The 26532-nt window shown below is 39.0% G+C and overlaps 1 protein-coding gene across 5 annotated transcripts in view; it reads right to left on the reverse strand.

Moving 5' to 3' along the window:
• Nucleotides 1–18599, reverse strand: part of LOC134214745 (uncharacterized) — a 45541-nt gene extending 26942 nt beyond the window's left edge. For 2 of the 5 annotated variants that reach the window (XM_062694071.1, XM_062694068.1), the window contains exon 1: nucleotides 18342–18595. The gene's annotated coding sequence lies outside the window, so the exon portion shown is untranslated. Of the gene's footprint in view, nucleotides 1–18335 lie in introns of all 5 variants that reach the window. The other 3 variants (XM_062694070.1, XM_062694069.1, XM_062694072.1) reach the window with 2 other exon arrangements.
• Between the last annotated feature and the right edge of the window lie 7933 nt (nucleotides 18600–26532).

The raw sequence follows: 26532 nt of genomic DNA on the forward strand, positions 1-26532 counted from the left end.
TTTATCAGAATATGATTTAAATAATGCTTAACACCGAATTGCCTAACAGTAGGCAATTAAAATAGATGTAGTAAAGTCTCCAAGCCATATATAACACAATATATAAAATTTGAAAAGGTTGCTCAATTTGTAATGTTGTTACTTTCATGTCTTTGAAAAATACTCTTTTTTATACAAAACCAAAAATTTCTGATTGTTGCTCACAATCTGGAGAACCGACTAGAAGAGCATAACAGAAACTAAACACAATTTTAACATATTGTGATATTTATAACTTATTTTAATACCATTTTGTTTCGCTGTTTGCGTATTGCTCTTGGCTGTATGCATTCAACGCATAACATGAGCCTGGAGGTACTTGCTGGAGTCACTCCTTTAAAGCACCGTTACTGGGAGCTCTCACTTAGAATACTGATCAAATGTGGAACAAGTAGCACACTTGTATTAGAAAACTTCGATAATATGCTTGAACTGGCTCATCGTTCAAGATACCTGCGAGTCTATCTCAACTACATATCGTCAGATCTCTGTCTTCCATGTTATAATCCACCTCGAGTTCACTTCACCAACGACAGTTCCTCAATTGAATACGATCTGTCCATGAAACACGCTATTCAAGGAATACCAGATCATCTTCGACAAATATCTATCCCTTCCATTTTTTCTGAAAAATATGAACATGTCAATTGCAATAACAGATAACGAGCTCGGTGGTCTAGTGGCTACCGCTTCTGCCTTATAAGCAGGAGGTCGTGGGTTCAATTCCAGGCTCGTCCCTTTCCTGCTTTGTATTTCTATCTTAGTTCTTTCTGTGTTTCACGTTCTACCAAAACGATTCCTACTGTTATAACCTTCCACGCAATCCCAAAACCTCCCGTGGCACCTATGAGAGGTCGTAGAGTTCTCTGCATCTTTCTTATGGAACGTACACACGGTCAAGCAGTTTGACCAACATTGACTCCACCTCTCGTTTATTCAAACATCCATCAAGTTTTACCAACAGCGGCACGAACAATCAATTTATTTGACCAACAATATCACACACGAACGACCGAAGCGCCAACTTGAGCACCAACCATCAAAAAATATATGGGGGTTTGTGCAACTTCACTACAAATGCTCAAACATGTTCGGCGAACCTTGACTCCACCCCCCACAACTCAAACCAAAATCAAAACGTTTTAATTTTTTCCAACCGAGCCGCCAACTGTCAAATGGTTAAAATTAATTGCATATTATTCGGCAACTCGGCCGTACGAAAACCATTTTTTTTGTTAAATATCTTGGCTGTGCATATGCACAGCATATGGACAAATTGATATGAAATTTGCGAAAAAGAATCCACGTGTCTTGGAGGGACTCGAACCCTCAACCTCCTTCTCTCTAGGAAGGCGTGATAACCCCCTACACAACAAGACCTCTTAAAGGTCACGTTTGCGGAAAAGCCATCAGAATCCGAGTACCAACCTCCACCGCGGTTAGCTCTCTTTTTGGCAAATTGAATATCTTTCGGATGCTTGATTTGCCCAATCTCCACATTTGCTTTACTGTTGTATATCCACAGCCAAGCGAGTGCACATTGTTTATTAAACGAGAGGATCGCACTCCATGCCCCCCAGCAACGGACTGGGCGGGACGGTATAGAATGCGAATTCAATCGCACTCTGCTGTGCCAAAGGCTTGCTTGGCTAAAGCATTTGATGAGTTTGATTGCCTTTACGTAAACGGTCGCGTGTACTCAGACGACTAATGACGGTGAAAGACCGACACTTGATTACAATTAATTGCATATTATTCGGCAACTCGGCCGTACGAAAACCATTTTTGTTAAATATCTTGGCTGTGCATATGCACAGCATATGTTTCGAAATGGACAAATTGATATGAAATTTGCGAAAAAGAATCCACGTGTCTTGGAGGGACTCGAACCCTCAACCTCCTACTCTCTAGATAGGCGTGATAACCCCTACACAACAAGACCACTTAAAGGTCACGTTTGCGGAAAAGCCATCAGAATCCAGTACCAACCTCCACCGCGGTTAGCTCTCTTTTTGCAAATTGAATATCTTTCGGATGCTTGATTTGCCCAATCTCCACATTTGCTTTACTGTTGTATATCCACAGCCAAGCGAGTGCACATTGTTTATTAAACGAGAGGATCGCACTCCATGCCCCCCAGCAACGGACTGGGCGGGACGGTATAGAATGCGAATTCAATCGCACTCTGCTGTGCCAAAGGCTTGCTTGGCTAAAGCATTTGATGAGTTTGATTGCCTTTACGTAAACGGTCGCGTGTACTCAGACGACTAATGACGGTGAAAGACCGACACTTGATTACAATTAATTGCATATTATTCAGCAACTCGGCCGTACGAAAACCATTTTTTTGTTAAATATCTTGGCTGTGCATATGCACAGCATATGTTTCGAAATGGACAAATTGATATGAAATTTGCGAAAAGAATCCACGTGTCTTGGAGGACTCGAACCCTCAACCTCCTACTCTCTAGATAGGCGTGATAACCCCTACACAACAAGACCACTTAAAGGTCACGTTTGCGGAAAAGCCATCAGAATCCAGTACCAACCTCCACCGCGGTTAGCTCTCTTTTTGCAAATTGAATATCTTTCGGATGCTTGATTTGCCCAATCTCCACATTTGCTTTACTGTTGTATATCCACAGCCAAGCGAGTGCACATTGTTTATTAAACGAGAGGATCGCACTCCATGCCCCAGCAACGGACTGGGCGGGACGGTATAGAATGCGAATTCAATCGCACTCTGCTGTGCCAAAGGCTTGCTTGGCTAAAGCATTTGATGAGTTTGATTGCCTTTACGTAAACGGTCGCGTGTACTCAGACGACTAATGACGGTGAAAGACCGACACTTGATTACAATTAATTGCATATTATTCGGCAACTCGGCCGTACGAAAACCATTTTTTTGTTAAATATCTTGGCTGTGCATATGCACAGCATATGTTTCGAAATGGACAAATTGATATGAAATTTGCGAAAAAGAATCCACGTGTCTTGGAGGGACTCGAACCCTCAACCTCCTACTCTCAAGCATCCGAAAGATATTCAATTTGCAAAAAAGAGAGCTAACCGCGGTGGAGGTTGGTACTCGGATTCTGATGGCTTTTCCGCAAACGTGACCTTTAAGTGGTCTTGTTGTGTAGGGGTTACCACGCCTATCTAGAGAGTAGGAGGTTGAGGGTCCTCCAAGGCACGTAGATTCTTTTTCGCAAATCTCATATCAATTTGTCCATTTCGAAACATAGCCTGTGCATATGCACAGCCAAGATATTTAACAAAAAATGGTTTTCGTACGGCCGAGTTGCCGAATAATATGCAATTAATTGTAATCAAGTGTCGGTCTTTCACCGTCATTAGTCGTCTGAGTACACGCGACCGTTTACGTAAAGGCAATCAAACTCATCAAATGCTTTAGCCAAGCAAGCCTTTGGCACAGCAGAGTGCGATTGAATTCGCATTCTATACCGTCCTGCCCAGTCCGTTGTTGGGGGCATGGAGTGCGATCCTCTCTCGTTTAATAAACAATGTGCACTCGCTTGGCTGTGGATATACAACAGTAAAGCAAATGTGGAGATTGGGCAAATCAAGCATCCGAAAGATATTCAATTTGCAAAAAGAGAGCTAACCGCGGTGGAGGTTGGTACTCGGATTCTGATGGCTTTTCCGCAAACGTGACCTTTATGGTCTTGTTGTGTAGGGGTTATCACGCCTATCTAGAGAGTAGGAGGTTGAGGGTCTGAGTCCCTCCAAGACACGTGGATTCTTTTTCGCAAATTTCATATCAATTTGTCCATTTCGAAACATATGCTGTGCATATGCACAGCCAAGATATTTAACAAAAAATGGTTTTCGTACGGCCGAGTTGCCGAATAATATGCAATTAATTGTAATCAAGTGTCGGTCTTTCACCGTCATTAGTCGTCTGAGTACACGCGACCGTTTACGTAAAGGCAATCAAACTCATCAAATGCTTTAGCCAAGCAAGCCTTTGGCACAGCAGAGTGCGATTGAATTCGCATTCTATACCGTCCCGCCCAGTCCGTTGCTGGGGGCATGGAGTGCGATCCTCTCGTTTAATAAACAATGTGTGCTCGCTTGGCAATGGATATACAACAGGAAAGCACATATGATAATTGGGCAGATCAAGCATCCGAAAGATATACAATTTGCAAAAAAAAACCTAACTACGATGGAGGTTGGTACTTGGATTCTGATGGATTTTCCGCAATCGTGACCTTGTGATCTTGTTGTGTAGAGATTATCTTGTGAGTAGGAGGTTGAGGGTTCGAGTCCCTCCAAGACACGTGGATTCTTTTTCGCAAATTCCAATTTGTTCATTACAAAACATGTTCTGTGCATATCCGCAGCCATGATATTTAACAAAAAATGGTTTTCGTACGGCCGAGTTGCCGAATAATATGCAATTAATTGTAATCAAGTGTCGGTCTTTCACCGTCATTAGTCGTCTGAGTACACGCGACCGTTTACGTAAAGGCAATCAAACTCATCAAATGCTTTAGCCAAGCAAGCCTTTGGCACAGCAGAGTGCGATTGAATTCGCATTCTATACCGTCCTGCCCAGTCCGTTGCTGGGGGCATGGAGTGCGATCCTCTCGTTTAATAAACAATGTGCACTCGCTTGGCTGTGGATATACAACAGTAAAGCAAATGTGGAGATTGGGCAAATCAAGCATCCGAAAGATATTCAATTTGCAAAAAAGAGAGCTAACCGCGGTGGAGGTTGGTACTCGGATTCTGATGGCTTTTCCGCAAACGTGACCTTTAAGTGGTCTTGTTGTGTAGGGGTTATCACGCCTATCTAGAGAGTAGGAGGTTGAGGGTTCGAGTCCCTCCAAGACACGTGGATTCTTTTTCGCAAATTTCATATCAATTTGTCCATTTCTGTCAAATGGTTGTTCGAACAACTTCACACACGTTCAAACAAAGCAGCAACCGAAGCGTTTTCTTGGGGGCGGAGTCAATGTTCGTCGAACTGCTTGACTGGTGTGTACGTTGCTTTAAGTAGGTGTCCAACAAACCATCCTTCCCCTTCCTCAGCATTCGCAAGGACGTGGCCAGGACAGATCTCGACTATTGGAGAGTGCATTGCTTCCATCTAAGAGATAGTTATTAGTCCCAAATCAATATCTGTGGTAACGGATGAAAATGATGCTACTCTCATACAATAGTCTTGGCTTGTACCACCTACGAATTTGTGCGAATTGCTCAATGCTAATGCAATGCTAATGCTAATGTCAATTGCAATAACAGATATTTCACTGATGGTTCTCGCATTAACGGATCCACTGGCTTCGGTGTTTTCAACGTAAGTTCAACCACCTTCCGAAAACTTCAGGAACCGTGTTCGGTTTATGTTGCTGAGCTGGCAGCAATTAACTTCGCTTTGGGGATAATTTCCAATCAGCCCGTAGACCATTATTTCATCTTCTCGGAAAGTCTTAGTTCTATCGAGGCACTCCGGTCGATGAAACCTGTTAAGCACGCATCTTACTTTCTTACAACTATAAGAGAGCAGATGCGTGATATGGTCGAAAGATCATTCAAGATTACCTTTGTATGGGTCCCATCCCATTGCCTAATCTATGGCAATGAGATGGCGGACTCGCTAGCAAAGGTGGGCGCACAGGAAGGTGAAGTTTATGATAGACAAATCTCGAACGAGTTTTTCCCATTAGTCCGTCAGAGTACTCTTCAAAATTGGCAAAAAATTTGTGGTCACACAATGAACTTGGACGGTGGCTATTTTCCATAGTTCCCAAAAGTTTCTGCGCGAGCGTGGTTCAGAAGTGAAGACTTAAGTCGAGGCTTCATTCGCACGATGTCGAGGCTTATGTCCAATCACTATTCACTAAACACACATCTCTACAGAATAAACCTGGTCGATAGCAACCTATGTAGGTGCGGAGCCGGTTACGATGACATCGATCACGTAGTTTGGTATTGCTCGGAAAATGACGCCTCCAGAGAGCAACTATTGGATACCCTTGTGGCCCGAGGTAAACAACCCTTCCGGGATATAAGAGGTGTTTTGGGAGATCGCGATGTGATATATATGCAGGCCATCTAAGCCTTCCTTTGCTTGGCTGATATCAAAGCCTATATTCTTCTCTTTCTCAGTTTTTTTTTTCTTGTCCGATTCTGTTTCTCTGTACCATGTACTCCGAAGCTCTGGCCATCCGGAAGATGCTCCCTGACGAACCAAAATCGAGCACGACGCTACGCAAAATCGTTTTCAACGTTCAACGTCAACCGCCCGGATGAGCAGCTGAAATAACCTAAACCCAAATCCCTACCCCGTCCGTCCTGTATTAAGTTTTTTAACCTTGAGTCGCCACGAGTATTATGGTCTATGTCCCCTCCCAACTAATTGTTAAGATAAGATGATATACCATGTAAAAATATCATACTTAAGAACTGCGGCTCCGCAAAGTGTCACACACGACTGAGCCTACCAAATAAATGAACTGGTAAAAAAAAAACAATTTTGTTCTTAGTAGCCATTATTTTTCAAATGTTGTAACAGGTTTTTATCATAATATGATTTAAAAAATGCTCAATACCGAATTGCCTAACAATAGGCAATAAAAATAGATGCAGCAAACTCTCCCAGCCATAGATATCACAACGCTGATATAATTTGAAAAGGTTGCCTAATTTGTATTGTTGTTAGTTTTATGTTCTTAAGAAATATTGTTGTTCAGACAAAAACAAATTTTCTACTAGTTGATCTGGAGACCCAATCAGGGGAGAATAACATATTTATATCATATTGTGTTACTAAGTTCAACAGTTTTCTAACATAGACTGTTATAAACTTGGTTCATGATGTTGTTAAAATAACTAAATTTTCTAACAAAACAATGAAACATAACTAATTCTGTTATAATTTTGTTAATAAAAAAATGTGATAATGATGTATCATAACTCGATTATATCAAAGGTTGTTATAAATAACTGATGTTGTTACAATCATGTTATAATCTTGTTTTGCCTTCCTAGTCGGGGACCTTTTCACGACCTGTGAAAATTTTCAACTCCACAAAACAATATATTTTGTATCTGATTCTGTTATAAATTTCTAACAAAATATGTTTTTTTTTTTAAAATTGTAACAAAACTTGATAATTTTTTGTTTCCAGGCGTGTAATTTTTGATAGAAATTTAGATATTTTAGCAACATCCTGCACCATGTTTCTTACAAATTTTGTCGGGATAGTAACATATGTTGATATAATTTTGATATGACCTTCTAGTCGGGATGGCTAAGAAATTTCTTCAGAACTTTTTCCGGCAATTCCATTGAAACATTCTCCGGGAATTTCTTCAGGACTTCCTGCAGGGATTCCTTCAAAAATGCCTTCAGTTCTTTCCGAAAATCTTTCAGTAATACATTCGGATTTTTGCAAATGTCTGTAGGGATTTCTTCGAAGTTTCCTTGAAAGGTTCCTTCTGATTTTTCTTCGGGAATTCCTTTGATTCCCTAAGTTCCTTCGGAAATTTCTTCGAAACGTTTTTCGGAAATGCCTTTAAAAACTGTTTCGCATTATTAACATTACTTCGGAAATTCTCACGGAAACTTCTTTAGGAATCTCTTTGAAAATTCTTCAAGATATTCCCTCGGAAATTCTTTTAGAAATCCCATCGGAAACTATTTCATTCCCTAATAAATTTCCGAATGAATTCCAACAGGAATATTGTATGATTTTGCTAAAGGAATTTCCGAAAGAGAACATGAATAGATTTTCGAAAGAAAACGTATATTAATTTCCGTAGAAATTCTCATAGGATATTACCGAACTTGCTCGGTGGTTCAGTGGCTATCGCTTCTGCCTTAATAAGGAGGACATCGTGGTTTCAATCCCAGACTCGTCCCTTTCCTACATTGTGTTTCTATCTTAGTTTTTTCTGTGTTTCACGTTCTACCAAAACGATTCCTTTTCACACTAACAATTCCAAAACCACCCGTGGCACTTACACACTTATTCTCGTTGCTATGTTCGTTAATATTTTTTTTCGGTTTAGCCTCCCGACTATAAGGTCATATCAAAGTTATATCCTCATATGTTATTATGTTATACAAAATTATTCTAACAAAATTCGTTAGAAATATGGTGCAGGATGTTGTTAAAATATCAAAATTTCTATCAAAAATTACACTACTCGAAACAAAAAACTATAAAATTTTGTTACAATTTTATCATAAAAATAACATATTTTGTTAGAAACTTAAAACAGAATCAGATACAAAATATATTGTTTACTGTGCAGTTACAGGTCGTGATAGGTCTCCAGACTGTGATCAACATTCAGAAATATTACTTTCTTTCTGCACAAGAATATTTTTCAAGAACATGAAACTAAGAACATTACAAATTAGACAACTTTTCCAAATTATATCAGCGTTTGTGATATATATTGCAGGAGACTTTGCTACATCTACTTTAATTGCCTAATGTTGGGCAATTAGATATTAAGCATTTTTTAAATCTTATTATGTTAAAATCCAGTTACAGCATTTGAAAGATAATGGCTACTAAGAACAAAATTGTATCAAAATAAGTCATAAAGATCACAATATGTTAAAATTGTGTTAAGTTTTAGTTATGCTATTCTAGTCGGGATTCTACCAATGATGACACAACTCGAAAGAAATTCAAGTCATCAGCGAACATCGCTTTCGGGGATTTAATTATGGTGCAAAGATCATTCACAAAAAGCACAAATATGAGTGGACATAGGTTACTTCCTTGTGGAACGCCGGATGAGATAGCGAAAAAATCCAAGCAGGTTCCGTTAATGCGCACGTACGCTTTACGCTCAATTAGGTAGGACGACTAGAAGGTCATATCAAAATTATATCATCATATGTTATTATGTTACACAAAAATTTTATAACAAAATTTGTTAGAAATATGGTGCAGGATGTTGTTAAAATATCAAAATTTCTATCAAAAATTACACTACTCAAAACAAAAAACTTGCAAATTTTGTTACAATTTTATCATAAAAATATCATATTTTGTTAAAAATTTATAACAGAATCAGATACAAAATATATTGTTTACTGTGCAGTTACAGGTCGTGATAGCTCTCCAGATTGTGATCGACATTCAGAAATAATAGTTTTTTCTGAACAAAAATATTGTTCAAGAACATGAAACTAAGAACATTACAAATTAGACAACTTTTTCAAATTATATCAGCGTTTGTGACATCTATGGCAGTAGACTTTGCTACATCTATTTTAATTGCCTACTGTTGGGCAATTCGGTATTAAGCATTTTTAAATCTTATTATGTTAAAATCCTGTTACAACATTTGAAAGATAATGGCTACTAAGAACAAAATTGTATCAAAATAAGTTATAAAGATCACAATATGTTAAAATTGTGTTAAGTTTTAGTTATGCTTTTCTAGTCGGGCTCATAAATCAGAAAAAAGCCAAGAACATCAGCAATTCCATTGGATATGACTGATTTTCTGTAATTGTTCACACTCTACAGTAATTTTTAGTAAACTGGGTTTCGGTGATGCTTGATGTTTACTGACATTGCACCAGGAGTCAGTAAAAGTAATTACTGAGTGTTCGACATATACATTTTTTACTGAGTTTTCATCAAAAAAGAATGACAACTTCAAAACATTTTTATCGCGTTTTGAAGTTCATCACGACGGCATCATGTTTCACAGTTTATCTACACTGCTGAAACGAAAAATTTAGCCGATCTGGGATTATTTATATGCTTATTGTTTGCCAAGAAAGTGGAAAAAGTTATGTGCCAGTAGAAACTGTTAGAATGGCGCACCGGAAAATTGCTGCGAAGAGCTTTGGATCATAACTTAGAAAATATTGTTCACTGAAAAACTCAGCAAACGAAAAGTAAACAAAAAGTTGACCGAATAACTCAGTAATAACATGTACTGACTTTTACTTTTTGATACTTTGATACTTTTTGACAACTCCGGACCATTTTTCAGTAATTGAACTAATTACCGACTTAAGTCAGCTGTTCAAAAACTCAGTCAAATTTTAATCATTATTGATTTATTGGCATTTATCGGTGAGTACAACATCTAAAGCTCAAAGTAAGAGCCTGTCTTGGTAAGAGTAGTCACCATGCTACTACCCAAGCCGTTCCTGGGTGGACGTTAGGCAGAATAACAGCGATTTCAACAATGTTGTTCTCACAACTGGCCCTCTACTAAAATTTCAATTTCTGTTCGCTTCATACTCGTCGCTCGCTTGTGACACCTATCCATACTGTTCTTCATTGTTGCGCTCCCTCTTACTTTGAGCTTTAGATGTTGTACTCACCGATAAATTCCAATAAATCAATAATAATTGAGTCATGTACGGTGATCAAAAAAAACTTTCCCAATCAGTCAAATTTTACCTAGTTCGGTGATCGAAAGTTACTGTGATGAGAAATCGTAGAGTTCTCTGCATCTTTCTTAAGTAGGTGTTCAAATAATAATCCGTCTCCTTCCCCAGCATTCACAAGGACGTGGCTGTAGTATATAAGATCAGGTCTATGAAATATTGGAAATAAAATAATCATTTGTGTTATTAGCAATCATTCAATTTCGATTTGAAATATACCTCATTGTAGTGTATTTCTTTCAAGCGTGTAACACGCTACCTTAGATTTTAGTGTTTGCACTTTTAAATTGGAGTTAAATTGAATTTGCATAAGAGATGGAAATGGATTGAAACTGGATTGGACGAGGTTTGGAATTGGATTAGGCTTGGATTCAAATTGGATTGAATTTAAAATGGGCTTGGATTGGATTTAAAATGGACTTAGATTAGATTAAAAATGGACTTGGATTGGTTTTGGATGGCATTTGAATTTGGATAGGAATTGATTTAGATTAGATTTGGATTGGATTAGATTGGTTTTGGACTGGATTCTGATTGAATCTGGATTGGATTGGGTTTGAATTGGATATGGATTGGATTTGGTTTGGACTTGATTATAATTGAAATATGATTTGGATTGGATTGGATTATGACTAGATTTGGATTGGATTTTGATTGGATTTGAATATGATTTAGATTGGATTTTGATTGGTTTGGAATAGGATTGGATTTGGATTGTATATGAATTGGATTTGGATAGGATGTAGATAGTATTTGGGTTAGATTTGGATAGGATTTGGATTGGTGTTGAATTGAATTTGCATAGAAGATGGAAATGGGTTGGAACTAGATTAGATTTGGATGAGATTTGGAATTGGATTTGGCTTGGATATGAGTTGGATTGGATTTGAAATGGACTTGGATTGGATTTGGATCAGATTTGAATTGGATTTGAGCTGGATTTGGATTGAATTTTAATTGGACGGATTGGTTTTGGATGGTATTTGAATTTGGATAGGATTTGGATTAGATTGAATTTGGATTGGATTTATATTGGACTTTGATTGGTTTTGGATTGGATTTAAATAGGATTTGAATTGCATTGGATTAGGACTGGAATTGGATTGGATTTTGATTGGATTTGAATAGTATTTAGATTGGATTTGGATTGGATTGCAATAGGATTGGATTTGGATTGTATGTGGATTGGATTTGAATTGAATTTGCATAGAAGATGAAAATGGGTTGGATAAGACTAGATTTGGATGAGATTTGGATTAGGAGTTTAATTGAATCTGGATTGGATTTGGATTGGACTGGATAAGGATTGGAATATGATTGAATTTCAATTGTATTTAGATTGGATTTGGATCGTACACACCTAATTTTTTTTACCGGGATCTCAGCTAAATGTTTAACTTTTACCGAGATTCGCACAGCCGTGCCCCAGCAAACATGTTTTTTGCCGAGATTTCTGTCAAAATTGCTGAAAATCGGCAAATATTTTGCCGAAAATCAGCTAACAAACGTCATTTTTGCCGAAATATCAACCGTCCAAGACGAATTATGTACTCCACATTCAATCTTACCAATTATTTTTGATATCTTTGCAGATACGTATTTCGACCACAACTGTGTGGTCAAGTACGAGACACTGAAGACGACCACACAGTTGTGGTCGAAATATGTATCTGCAAAGATATCGAAAATAATTGGTGGAATTAAATGGAGAGTACTTAATTCGTCTTGGACGGTTGAATACATTCCACTAAAAGAGCTTTATATATTTTTTCTGAAATATCAGTTTTTTATTTTGCTGGCGCACGGCTGTGCGGATTTTTGCCGAGCTGCAGAAATAAAAACTAAGAGTGTATATCGTTTGGATTTGGATTAGATTTAAATTGGATTGGATTAGGATTGGAATATGATTGGATTTGGATTGGATTTGAATTGAATTTGGATAGGATTTGGATTGGAGTTGAATTGAATTTGCATAGAAGATGGAAATGGGTTGGAACTAGATAAGATTTGGATGAAACTTGAAATTGGATTAGGCTTGGATTTGAGTTGGATTGGATTTGAAATGGACTTGGATTGGATTTGGATCAGATTTGAATTGGATTTAGATTGGATTTGGATTTATGATGGATTGGATTTTGATTGGATTTAGATTGGATTCGTATTGGATTTGGAATGGATTTGGATTGGATAGGATTTGGATTGGATTAGATTAGGATTTGATTTGGATTGGATTTGAATTGGATTGGGTTTGAATGGATTTGGATTTGGATTGAATTTGGATTAGATTTGGATTTCACTTGACTCGATTTGGATTGGATATGGATTGAATTTGTTTTGGATTTGGAATGGATTTAGATTGGATTTGTATTGCATTTGCATTGGATTGGATTTTGAAGGATTTGGATTGGATCAATTGAATTTGGATTGGTTTTGAATATGGAATTGTATTGGATTCGGATTGGTTTTGAATATGGTTTGGATTTTGGATAACATTTGGATCGGATGGATTAGATTTAAATTGAGTTAGAATTGGATCAGGTCTATGAAATATTGGAAATAAAATAATCATTTATTAGCAATCATTCAATTTCAATTTGAAATATACCTCATTGTAGTGTATTTCTTTCAAGCGTGTAATACGCTACCTTAGATTTTAGCCTCCATGGAAACAGTGTCAAAACAGAGTGAGATTCCGTTTGCTGAGTATTGTTAAGACGAACGGTCGAGACTAGATATCTCGTCCGGGTCACGACTGTGGCCAGGGCAGATCTCACCTGTTGAAGAGTGCCTTGCTTCCATCTAAAAGATAGTGATCAGTCCCAAATCAATATCTGTGGTAATGGATGAAAGTAATGCTTCTCTCTTATGGAACGTACACACGGTGACTCCACCTCTCGTTTATTCAAACATCCATCAAGTTTTACCAACAGCGGCACGAACAATCAATTTATTCGACCAACAATATCACACACGAACGACCGAAGCGCCAACTTGAGCACCAACCATCAAAAAATATATGGCGGTTTGTGCAACTTCACTACAAATGCTCAAACATGTTCGGCGAATCTTGACTCCACCCCCGACAACTCAAACCAAAATCAAACCGTTTTAATTTTTTCCAACCGAGCCGCCAACTGTCAAATGGTTGTTCGAACAACATCACACACGTTCAAACAAAGCAGCAACCGAAGCGTTTTCTTGGGGGCGCAGTCAATGTTTGTCAAACTGCTTGACTGGTATGTACGTTGCATTACGAAAAGCTACTTTTGTACCATCCATGAATTTGTGCGGATTGCTCAATGCTTATTCCAATGCTAATGCTAAAGTCTCATAGGATTTTATCAAGGAATGAAATTTCCTAAGTTATCCCTGTAAAAATTTCAGAAAAAAAATCCTAGTTTCCTCCAGAAATTCTTTCAGGAACTCCACCAAGAATTTTTTTTTGGCATATTCAACCAAATCACAGGGAAAATATTCAATTTGGTTGGAAATCGTGTACCAGTCTTACTGAGCCAGTGCTCATTTTCAGTTGATCATCTATTGAGATTTGTACAAGAACTTCTCCTTCATTGGCATTACATCCCCCCTGGGACATATGGCAAAACTAGAAAAGCTTGGAATTCATGGTTCTTAAGCTGGTTTAATTCTTATTTACGTGGAAGGACACTAAAAGTTAAGATAGGATCTTCTACATCCTCCTCTTTTAGCAGTACCTCCGATGTTCCCCAAGGCAGTAATCTTGGGTCTCCATTTTTTTTTCGATATTCTTCAATGATACAGTCAAGTGATTACCTCATCGATGCAGGCTTTTGTACGCAGACGATTTTGAAGATATTTTTTCCAATAAATAAACCTCAAGATGCTGCAAAATTCCAATGTTTAATTAATTGTTTTTATAACTGGTGTGAGTGGTTTTCTCGCAAAAAAATAACCGTCTTACATGATTACTCGTTATCTGGTCGATCTATCACTCGTGCAGACAGAGGGTCTCGGAGTTATATTAGATTCTAAATTGAACTTTAATGAACATATGACTACTATTATCAGCAAGGAAAATCAACAATTGGGATTCATTTCCAGAGTTTGTCAATCTTTTCGGAACCCTTACTGTCTGCGTCCTTAGTCCGTTCTATTCTTGAATTTTCGTCTGTTGTTTGGTCCCAGTTCTATACTACCTGAATTTCTCGCATTGAATCCGTACAACGCCAGATTCAATAGTTATTCAATGTTCTTCGAGATACTAGTAAATGATTAGAAATAGAATAAGGAATATTTAGTATACGTTTAATTAGACTTAAGTGTTCGCTGAATGTTAATTGTTGTATTTTACTTATAAGATGCAGGTTGTTTGCCGGTTTTCTGAACAAATAATAAGAAGCAACAATAAAGAATAAAAGAAAAAAATCCAGGATCCATGGGGCACACCAGCTAAGCGAAGTAGCTATGCAAATTATCTAAATAAACTAGATATGCAGCCCCTCAAACATTGCTCATTTGGGTCATCCTGAACGCGTCAGTTTTTCTTTCGACTCAAAAATCGAAAGGAACATTGTTTAATTTGAAATTTAAAAATAGATGAAAAAGGCTTCCACGACATTTTCAGTCTTGTTTGACGTACGGAATAATATGATTCAAACGCACTAGCAGGGCACTTGACTCAACCTTTGACAGTTAATATATGGGCCTGACGTTTTGGGCTGAATGTTCATTCGTTATGAAATGTTGCACAGCCCAAATTTTGCCTTATAATGTCTTAAACACAAAAATATTATTTTTTACTGATTTAAACTTTTAAGGTACACTGGGGGAAGTGGAAGAGGAAAAATCGATAGTGCATGTTTGAATTAGTGTAAAACCAGTTTAAATGATCTAAATGCATTCAATCAAAATGGGCTATCAAAAACAGTCAATTTAGCACCAACTGTGTGGTAATTCATACCATTTTGGTTGCTTGAAATTTATGGAAAAAGATTTTAAAATAAGGAGCTGTTTTTCCACTTAACTCAGTGGGATGGGGTAAGTGGAAAACCCATGATACCTTGATCTTCAATTGTGATGTGTAGTTACATATAACTAAAGTCAAAACGATAATTGCTCTGAGTATCTTTCGTCGAATAATTTCATTGGCTTAACGGAATAGATCCCCAAGGAATTCTCGTAATAGCTAGTGAAGGGCTGGTTTTGCCTTCTCGAACATTAAGTGTACGTAAAATTTATAGGTTCGCCCCAAAGGGTTATAAACTAATCAACTAAGTTTAACGAATTGATAACATGTCTGTGTGTGCGTGTTTGTATGTATGTCTGTGCGGAAAACAAGGACAAAATTATCTCCTACTTTTAAGCACTTGTCCTTAACCAATTTGTTCGCACAAAAAAATGCATTCAACGGCAAAACTTGCTCTTCTTCTTCTTCTTCGTTGGCATTACATCCCCCATTGGGACATTGCCGCCTCGCAGCTTAGTGTTCATTAAGCACTTCCACAGTTATTAACTGCGAGGTTTCTAAGCCAAGTTACCATTTCTGCATTCGTATATCATGAGGCTAACACGATGATACTTTTATGCCCAGGGAAGTCGAGACAATTTCCAATCCGAAAATTGTCTAGACCGGCACCGGGAATCGAACCCAGCCACCCTCAGCATGGTCTTGCTTTGTAGCCGCGCATCTTACCGCACGACTAAGGAGGGCAAAACTTGCTATAAATATAAATAAATGTGAATTATGGAATATATTCACTTACCGGTGCTATTTTTTCCTCTCTTATACATTTTTTTCACATGTAAAACATGTGAAAGGCAGAAATACTGATAGGTGGACTAATCAGGCTTTTTCTTATGTACATTAGTCCAATCACCACTGAAATCGCAATGATATAAAAGAAGGAACATATTAAGATTAACAGCCATCAAAATAAACCTTGGAGGGAAGGAACTAATTGCGTGATCAGAACATTTTCCACTTCCCCCGCAGTGTTCGATACCAGGGGTAAGTGTAAAATCTTTAAATTATTTGCTTTCATGGTACATGGTAAATTCACTGAAAAAAAGACAATGTGTGCAAATAAGAATTGATTTTATGAATGCAAAAATTAACTTTTCTCGAAACCTCAAATGACAGCTCAAGCGTTAACTGTGTTATACAAATTTTAATATAGTATTAGTGTGAGCATCAAAGTATATGCTTGCACAATGTTATGGTGTGGTAAAAATTGTAAAGTATGTACAATTACAATTTTTCGAGTCGATTGTTACACTTACCCCCTTTTTCCACTTTCCCCAGTGTACCTTACCAGATTTTTTTATAACATCGGTTCAAGTATTCTTGACCGATGCACTATCGTTTACAACCATAAACAAGATAAGGCCTTAGGATCCAATTCTATATCCATTTTTTAAAATAGTAGTTCGAATTTCAAATTTAGATATATGTATTGAGAAGTAAAACGACTGGAGTGTATCAAAATCTTGAATTGGAAATAACTTTTGAAAGAAGGTAATAGCAAATTAGTCTTGTGATACCGAAATCTCATTCCCAACACTGCTCAGAGGTTACGAAAAGTGAAGCAAAATGTATTTGTAAAATGTAATTCATCAAAATCAGGGAAAATGAAATAGTTTTAATTTAAATTACATTTTGCATCCAGGTTCTGATTAGTGTCGTCAGCAATTGACTATTGAATGTGCTGTTTGATGATCGGCAATTTCAACTGAAGTCGATGTTTGTACGGGTGATTCGTACCGTGTCAAATCAATAATCCGCGTTGAAATTGATTTTTTCAGTAATTGATTTTTTCATCCACGCCGATTCACGCCGCCGCCGCCTGGGAAAAATATCCGTCGATTATATGACCGGCGCACAGGTCTAGAATAAATGTAACTTTTTGTTGAAACTACTGTACCCTTGATCAACCGTTGGTCGTCATTGTCCCTGAAAAATAAGCTCGCGGTAAACAAGCAAATCATTTTCCCTGTGAACGAGTTCGAAACAAGTTCCTGATGATAATCCTCAACATTCCTCCCAGGACACGAACTTCTGAGGTCCCCCGTCGGGCCGGGATAAAAACCTTACATGAACGCATTAGTGAGTATAAAGAGAAGTGCAGGGTTCGTTGCTTTTACAGTGAACAGGCATCCGTTGGGACGTTAGTACCCAATTCGGTTATAGAATCTTTTTAGTGTAAATACTGCAGTTCACTTAAATATGTCATTCAAATTATACAAAAATTTGCTCAGGCTACTTTGTAGGATCAACTTCTCAAGTACAAAACTTAAACCTAATTACAAAAAAAATCCAAAGATGAAGGACCATGTGGCCGACCATCTATGTAAAATAACTGTACACCAGAAAAAAGAAAATAAATACAAATTAAATGTTAATTTGTAAAGAATATTTTCAGTACATATCATGTTAACTGCTGTTACATCATTAAAGGCGCATATAATCTCCATTTAATGTCAATGTCATTTGTCATTTGGAACCATTCAAAAAGTTTTGTTTAAGTAATTTCTCCCAGTACCGATCGAAGAGATCGTTGGCATATTAATTAGCTCAACAACTTGTCCTACGTAAATTTTGTCTTTATGTTGATAAATCCTGATTTAACAAATTTCTCACAACTCCTACCATTATCAAACTTCCGAATGTTTTGCACATTGAATTAACAAATCTCAACCATGTGGACAGATGTGGGCATAATATTAAACACAGTTACGTTGCAGAGGGGTGATGGTTATCTATGGTGCGGAACAGCTGCTTCAGCTCAAGCTTTAAGCCCATCGCTACCCAACCAGAGGGATCAAAACAAAAAACACCAAACCGGAACATCTGAACGGGTTTCTACAGTTTTGTCATTTATGGATTTCGTCCGCCACTGATTCAATTAACCACACTCACTTTTACCTCCGTCAGTTGAGTCGCTGTTAGCTCTTCGCAACGTTACTTTTCGATACCTTTGAACTACCCAAATTGGGTAATAAGATACCGACGAATTACCGATCACTTTTAGATCATCGAAACCTACGACGAGGTTTTACCACTTTGTGTTCACCAACTGGGCGCTATGATAAGACGACGTAACACGCGCGCGCACGTACTCCAAACCGCTCTAGCGACAATGTGGTACTGAGCGGGCTTTTCTCCGCGGTAGATCTCTGTTTGCCAGGAACTGGGGCCTCGCAGTATCGACTGGTTGCTGGGTAGGAAAAATTGGTCTTGTGGCTTTCGAGACTCTCACTCCTTGCCTATCATGTGCGCGACTCTCTTTCTCTGCGACTCTGGAAAATGGGCAGCGATCTATCCGCTTCTTGCGGTGCATCGGATGTAAACAAACCTTTCGCAGATGCCTATGCAGCTACTCCATGAGATTGAACATAACAAGAATTCGCTTATCTATCGGAATGTAACACCTGACCGTGCAGTTGTTTGACGAAGAATGATATTTCTTAGCAATTGATGGTATTTGAAAGAGGTTCATAGACCCTGCAGCCAACGGAGCGGTTAACTTTTTGCTATTTTAGTTGCAACGATTAACGATTCTGATTAATGAATAAAACGGTTGGAATATGAACAACGATTACAAATCGTGATTAATATTGTAATATGTGTATGATTAATGATTAATGACCGATACGATTAATAATAAGTAAGCTTAGTGATCGCTAATCAAGTAATCTTTCTCTAAGGCCACCAAATTGGGTTTTTCAAATGTATAAAAGTTATATGATTATGATCAAAGATTAATGAATGAAAACGATGTATTCAATGATTAAGATTGATGAATAATGCATAAATTCAAAACAATTATAAATATGATTAGTGAGTAATGATTAAATGTAAAATTCTGTGATTAACGATTAATGAATCATGAATAAATCATATTTTGTGTATGATTATTATTAATGAATAATGATTAAATAACCCATTATTCATTAATCATGATTATATCTATGATAAATCACTAATGCTCTGATTGAAAATACATTTTTCCTGTGCTTGACATTATTTGTGGCGTGGACTTTTATCTTTAATCAAGCTTTCCCCAGAATCCAGTACTAATTTTTCGATCAATGTTGTCTGCTGAAGGATAAACCACCAAAAATCCGCAGAGATATGTCTGTTTCCGAGGAAATGGTATCCCTATTGATCATATTTCCGGAACCATTTTTACAAAAATGGCAACATCTTTGCATACTTTGAACGAATTCTAGATATGAAGCCACCATGGGTAATAAATAAGTTCCAGATTCTGAGGAAATAAAAGAAAAGTTCACATCGTAAACATTGACAGGCAGAGGAAACAAAATGCATTCGCAACATACCATCAAAAACCCGAAACATCTCTGGTAATCATAGACTGACTCAAATTATCGCCTGAAATGACTGACTGAAATAACTAACTGAATAATGGTCTTAGTTTTGTTATAATCGGATTATCTCAAACAAAGTTACGCTAATTTAAATTTCTACAAAATCTTGCCTAGATTTATACATGGGTAAGAACCGTTTGATCGAAAGTCATTCAGCCGAAAGTCATTTGTCCGAAAGCCACTAGACCGAAAATTGTTTAGACGAACAAACCATTAGTCTGAAACCCATCTGATCGAAAGCATTCGGCCAAAAATATCATTTGACCGACAAAGGCAGGCATACGGTCCTTCAGACGAGAACTTGTCATTTGGTCGTAAAAGTAGTTTGACCGAACATAGCGTTTGGCCCAAAACATCTGTTCACCAGAAAGGAAGTGGGACGAAAAAAATGAGAGAAATGAGAAATTATGATGGGCGTCTCACTTCTTATTCCTTATTTCTCGCTTCGCCCTTTTTACTTTTCACAGTGCGAAGCGAGAAGTGAGAAATGAAAAGTGAGAAGCGTTATGCTTCTTTTTTCTTTATGCACTCATTCTCAATTCTCGCTTCTTATTTCTCACTTATCACTGCCCACTTCGCACTCTTCACAGTAAGAAGTGAGAAGCAAAAACTGAGTTTAGAAAAGCGAGAAATGAGACATCTCACTTCTCACTGTGAAAAGTGAGAAGTGGGCAGTGAGAAATAAGAAGCGATAATTGAGAAGTGAGAAATGATGCGTGAATAGTGAAAAGAGAAGAATAACGCGTCTCACTTTTGTGAAAAGTAAAAAGTGCGAAGCGGGAAATAAGGTATAAAATAAGTGACAAATAAGACGTTCTACTCCCCACTTCTCACTGTACATTTTTGCTTCTCATTTATAACCTTGGAAAGTGCGAAGTGAAAAATGAGAAGCGAAAAATCAGTAGTGGGATAGACGTCTCATTTCTCTTTTCTTACTTCTCACGCCTCAATCATCATAAAACACTTCACACTTTTCACATTCACTATGATTATATGATTCGTTAAGCAAATTACATTACTAGACCGGACCGAGAATTAAACTAGTCGTCTACGGATTGGCAGTCCTTTGCTTATGCTCTTTTGCTTTGCTCTGGGTACCCAAAGATGATACTCATATACGGACATTTCCTAGATGGACTCATAAGCGGGACAAAATGGCCTCACATTTTTACATGCTTTCTAATATGAATTGACTTATTTTATAACAATATATTAAAATGTGTTACGTTGCGTTGCGTTGTAACAGAGTATTTCGTAGATTGCATACTGATATATATTCTTTAACATTCTTACTTCAACTGCTTATGGATCTATATTTGGGGTTTATTAGCAATCTAATTGGAGGTCCAAATGATAAAGCGTGAAAGCTACCGTTGCCGGCACGCCCATCTTCTCCGTTACTAGGAAAGGAAAAGGAAACAGGCTTGTCATTGGTCACACCGTCCATAGTCATAGTCAAGTAATATAGAGCAACGTTTGACTTGCAGTATAAATCAATCGTAATAGGCTCATCAAATCGCAAAGCCGCGTTGTCAGGACGAGGGCATAATTTGCTTGTCATTTATTTTAGTTACATCTAAGGCCATGTGGGGTACAACTTTTCATTGAATGAGTACGTCTCGTTACCATGGATAACGCGAACGATGTTTTCCAGAAAATGACCCTCTCTAGATCCTATCCTCGTTTGTCGGGTGAAGATCACTGCGTCCAGATTTTAGGACTATTGTGATATACCCTTTTACTGTGAAATACGCAAGTTATCTCAGTAACATGTTTGTCACTGAGATACCTTGGTATCGACTGAACTCAAGACCATCTATTATTGATGAATAGAGATCCTGAGTTACAGTATGTGACTCCCCCATTCTGGCGAGACTAGCTTTATGAAGCCAACCACGTCCTTGGGGGATAAGATCCATATGTCAGCAGGCCCTAAAAGGGCTTGCTGAGAACTTTGAACCTACGTTGGGTGAGTGCACTGCAATAGCAGAGGATGTGTTCTGATGTTTCTCTCTCCTCGTCACAGAAGCGGCAATTTGAGGTTTGGATTGCTCCGATCTTTTGTAGATGGTATCTGCAGGGGCAGTGTCCAGTTATTAGACCGGTGTAGATGTTGAGATCCCTTTTGTTGAGACCTAATAGTTGTTGGGTTTTCTTGGGGTTAATCGTTACGAGCCTTTTGGATTGGCTCGTATGGGGAAGTGCATTCCAGTTTGATGTGATTTGACTGACCATATATTTGTTCAGTTCCATTTTACAGAGCAGTCTGAGATCCCGCAGAAGGGCTCAGGGCCAATGAACCTTTCATTAGATCCATTCCTGGCTAGCTCATCAGCAATCTCGTTTCCCTCTAGACCCGTATGTCCTGGGATCCAATATAGGTAGACTCGATTGCGTATGGATAAGTTTTTCAAAGCCAGAATGCATTCCCACACTAGCTTTGAGTTACAAGTGTAGTTATTAAGCGACTTAAGTGTTGCTTGGCTGTCAGAGAAAATACATATTTTTGCAAATCTATACTTTCTCCTCAGGCATAATAACACGCATTCTAATATTGCATATATTTCCGCCTGAAATATCAGGGCCACTGTCCTAAGTGGACAGAAATTTTGTTGTAGGGCCATAGATTCCGGATCCTGTCAGATTATTCATTTTCGAACCATCTGTGAAGAAATTTATAGAGTCTGTTGGAACGCTGGGTCCACCTCCTTCCCACTCCTGGCGGGAAGGAATGAACACATCGTAAGGTAAGTCATAATTGACTACCGTTTCCATCCAGTCACTACAAATTCATATTGCGGGATTTATGGCAAATTCATTTAATATGCTGAGGTGACCCGTAAGGTCTCCCGACAGCAGTGTTTTTGTTCTCTTTAACCTTAGAGCACTTTTTTCCGCTTCCAGCTTTATGAATTGATCTAACCGGGGCAGGTGAAGCATTGCGTCTAGGGCCAAAGTGGGTGTACTACAAACTGCACCAGTGATGGCTATGCAAGCGGTGCGTTGGATTTTGTTGAGCTTAGCCCTTGCAGCAGCCTCATTAGTTTTAGGCCACCAGACAAGGGAAGCGTAAGTTGTCCTGGGACGGACAATGGTTTTATATATCCACATGATCATACTTGGTGTTAGGCCCCATCTTTTACCAAGGGTTTTTGAACAAACACAAAGTGTATTGAGACCTTTCTGCACAACTGATTGGAGATGAGAGTTCCAATTAAGCTTTGCGTCGAGTATGACACCTAGATATTTTACTTCACTTGAATAAACTAATTGTGTTTGATTCAAGAAAAGGGTTTCAGTTGTACCTTTCTCCGTTTGGTGAAAGGGATAATGGAAGTTTTGTAGGATTTATGCCTAGTTGATACTTTTGACACCAGGAAAAAGTGTGATTTAGGGCAGATTGCATTCTTTCCACGATAACACTTTCGAATTTGCCTCGTACAATAATGACAACGTCATCAGCATATCCAACCACTTCGAAGCCTCTTCTCTCTAAGCTGTCTAGAAGCTCATCCACCACCAGTGACCACAACAAAGGAGAAAGCACTCCGCCTTGCGGACACCCCCTTGTTGCTTTAACAGTGATGTATGAACCGCTAAGCTCAGAGGAGATTTTCCGATTAGCTAGCATAGCATGTACCCAGGTAACAATGCATGGGTCGAATTTTCTCCTCAACATTGCTGACCCTATAGACGAATAAGAAGCGTTATCGAATGCGCCCTCAATATCAAGAAATGCTACAAGAGCAATTTCTTTTGCATTAAGTGTTTTTCGATTTTTGAACTACCGTATGTAGTGCCGAGATCGTAGATTTTCCACTTTGATAAGCGAATTGGTTTTTTGACAAAGGCATTGCTTTCATAAATTTGTGATTTATGTACTCGCATAGTACCTTTTCCATAATTTTGAGCATTACAGAGGATAAACTTATCGGCCTGAATGCTTTGGGGTTCGTTTATCTCTCTTGCCTGCCTTCGGAATGAAGACAGCCCGGATTTGACGCCAATCGTTAGGTATGTGCCCCAAAATCAGACTCGCCTTAAAAATCTCAACCAAGGGTGGAACCAGTGTTTTCTCCTCTTTGGATCAACGCTGGAAATATTCCATCCATGCCAGGAGACTTAAATGGCTCGAAAGATCTCACAGCCCTCTCAACCCTGACCCGAGTGAAAGCTTCCTTTGCAACCTTTATTGCGTCTTTTTAGACCCAGAAACCCATGATTGGATCTCTTGTGGATCTGAGACAGCAATTCCAGTGCCTTGGTCGCCGATGCTCGACTCAGGGATTGAATCAGGAAGTGGATCTTTAACAATTCGCTCAGTGTATCGCTAGGCTCTACAGTGAGCGAACCATCCGTCTTTCGGAGGCTACCCACACCATTGGAGTGGTCTTTTGAAAGAGTTTTTGGAGTCTGGCCACTACGGGTGTATTCTCTATGCTTTCACACATTAGAATCCACGATTTCCGTTTGGCTGACCTTATTTCTTTGTTGTAGTTCGTCAGGGCCTTTCTGTATAGGCTCCAATCGCCGGTTCGCTTAGCACGATTGAACTCCCTACGCGCAGTTTTCCTAAGCTTCTCAAGAGTTTTATTCCACCATGGAACGTCTCTACTCGAACTAGTTGATTTAGTTGGACAGCTCTCTTGGTAGGCGTTAAGGATTTTGTTTTTAATGGATTTGGACGCATCTTCCAATTGTGTTATGGACTTGATGTGACTTTCTATGATGTACTCTTCGGATCGTAGGATAGCTGAGTAGGATTCCCAATCAGTTTTCTTAGGATCTTTAAACGTTTTTTCCATCGTTAGACCCCCTTCCCATTCGAAGATGATGTGTTTATGGTCTGACATTGATATTTCTTCAGAAACATGCCAGTTTTTTATTTTATCAGAGATAGACCGACTACATAGAGTCAAGTCCAAAACTTCCTGACGAATGGAGTTTTCAAACGTGGGCTTGTCACCAACATTACAAATGTCAATGTTCTTGGAAGAGAGAAACTGTAACAGGTACTCACCTCTGGTGTTTATATTGGTACTTCCCCATACGGTGTGATGTGCATATGCGTCGCACCCTATGACGAAGGGGATGTTGTGTCGGTGGCTGTAGGCTACGAGCGCAGCTATTTCTGGAGGAGGGATTTCGTCCACGTCACCTGGGAAGTATGCCGAGACCACCAAGATCTCTCTACTCCCTCTGGCGGAAGGTACCTCCATCCTGACCGCCATGATGTCCCTTTTATGAATTCTGAGATTGGAAAGTATTTACAGTTGTTATGTAATAAAATAGCCGCTCTAGGAGAAAGCTGGCTGTCATCATATACCAACTTACATGAGTGTTGTGGAATACCTTGTATTCTGGATTTATTGACCCATGGCTCTTGAATGAGGGCCACGGTTAAATTCTCTTTGGTGAACCTCCGACAGAGCTTGCAGAACTTTAGTCGCCATTTCCGGGGTTCCCGCTTTTTTCCGGACGACGACTGTCCGGCTTTGGATGTTGCGGATCATCAGGATGTCGTTTGGTATTACAGTCTGGGTTTTCTCTCTTCCCTGTAGCAACCTGGCCCGCCAGTTTCGCCTCTGTGGTCAAACTGTCGCTTTTTGCACCCCCTTTGCCCTGTTTAGATACCTTTGGTTTGGTACCACTAGAGCAGGGGTCGCATGTAAGCTTCGAGCTTTTCCTTTCGAGGCGGACAGACTAGCCTTTATGGTGCTTTTGGGGTGAGATTTACTAACCTCGCCCGAACCGGAGGCTTCCTCAGATTTCTCTTGGGTCGGCCTTCCAGTTAGCCGAACCTCGCCTGAACAGGAGGCCTCCTCAGATTGCTCTTGGGTCGGCCTTCCAGTCGGATTGGCGGTAGCGGCAGTCGGTTGATCTGTAATCTTCCTTAGTTGGATTTCACCAAATCGGTAGTTGAGGGTGTATTTGGACTTCTTCAACTTTTCCATCGACGCACCCTCTACTGTGAAGATCCATTCAACATGAATATCTTTCAGAATGGATCGTTTCACAATACGCCAATTAGTTGTTGTGATGTCATTTTGGCTTTCTATGAGAGCCTTTATTCGGTCGTCATCATAGCTGGAGCTTTGTGGGAAGAATGCTCGGACCATCTCTGGACGTGGAATCGCCACTTCGTCCATTGCCATCAGCTCTGCACCTTCCCAGGGTTTCATGGATGGGGATATTCTCTTTAACCACTCAGCAGTCTCTTGATCCTTACAGATTAGAACCATGTAACCGGACTTGTAGATGAGGTTGTTGAATTTGGGTTTTATTGGCTCGTTTCGCTGTTGAACTACTCTGAGCAGGAGTGTTTCTTGTAGAAGGTCTAGCTGGGCTGTAGTGAGTTGGACGGTGGGAAAGTCTTTGGGTATTATCCCGACCTTCACGCTTTTGGCCATATCACTGTAGCTGATACCAGCTGTTTTCCTCATGGGTTTTGTTGTCCAGACACGTTTTTCTGAGGCGCGCGGTTTGAGGACTGTTGGGCGCGCTCTCTCGGATCCAGATGGTGCTTCACCCTTTTTTGTTTGGGGTCCTCTGTGGCGGATTTGTCTAGGTCGTTTCTCGAGCGTTTTGAGGAAGTGGGCTCGCTCTCCTTATTCAGGATTATGGACAAGGCCTCATTCCGGTCTTTTCCCTTCTCCCGGAGAGTTCTAAGCTGCTTCCTCTGCGAGCGTGTGAGTGTGGGGATTTTCTTTCTCGGAGCACCCTTG

Source organism: Armigeres subalbatus, chromosome 2 (assembly GCF_024139115.2).
Source record: "Armigeres subalbatus isolate Guangzhou_Male chromosome 2, GZ_Asu_2, whole genome shotgun sequence".
NCBI classification, from domain to species: domain Eukaryota; kingdom Metazoa; phylum Arthropoda; class Insecta; order Diptera; family Culicidae; genus Armigeres; species Armigeres subalbatus.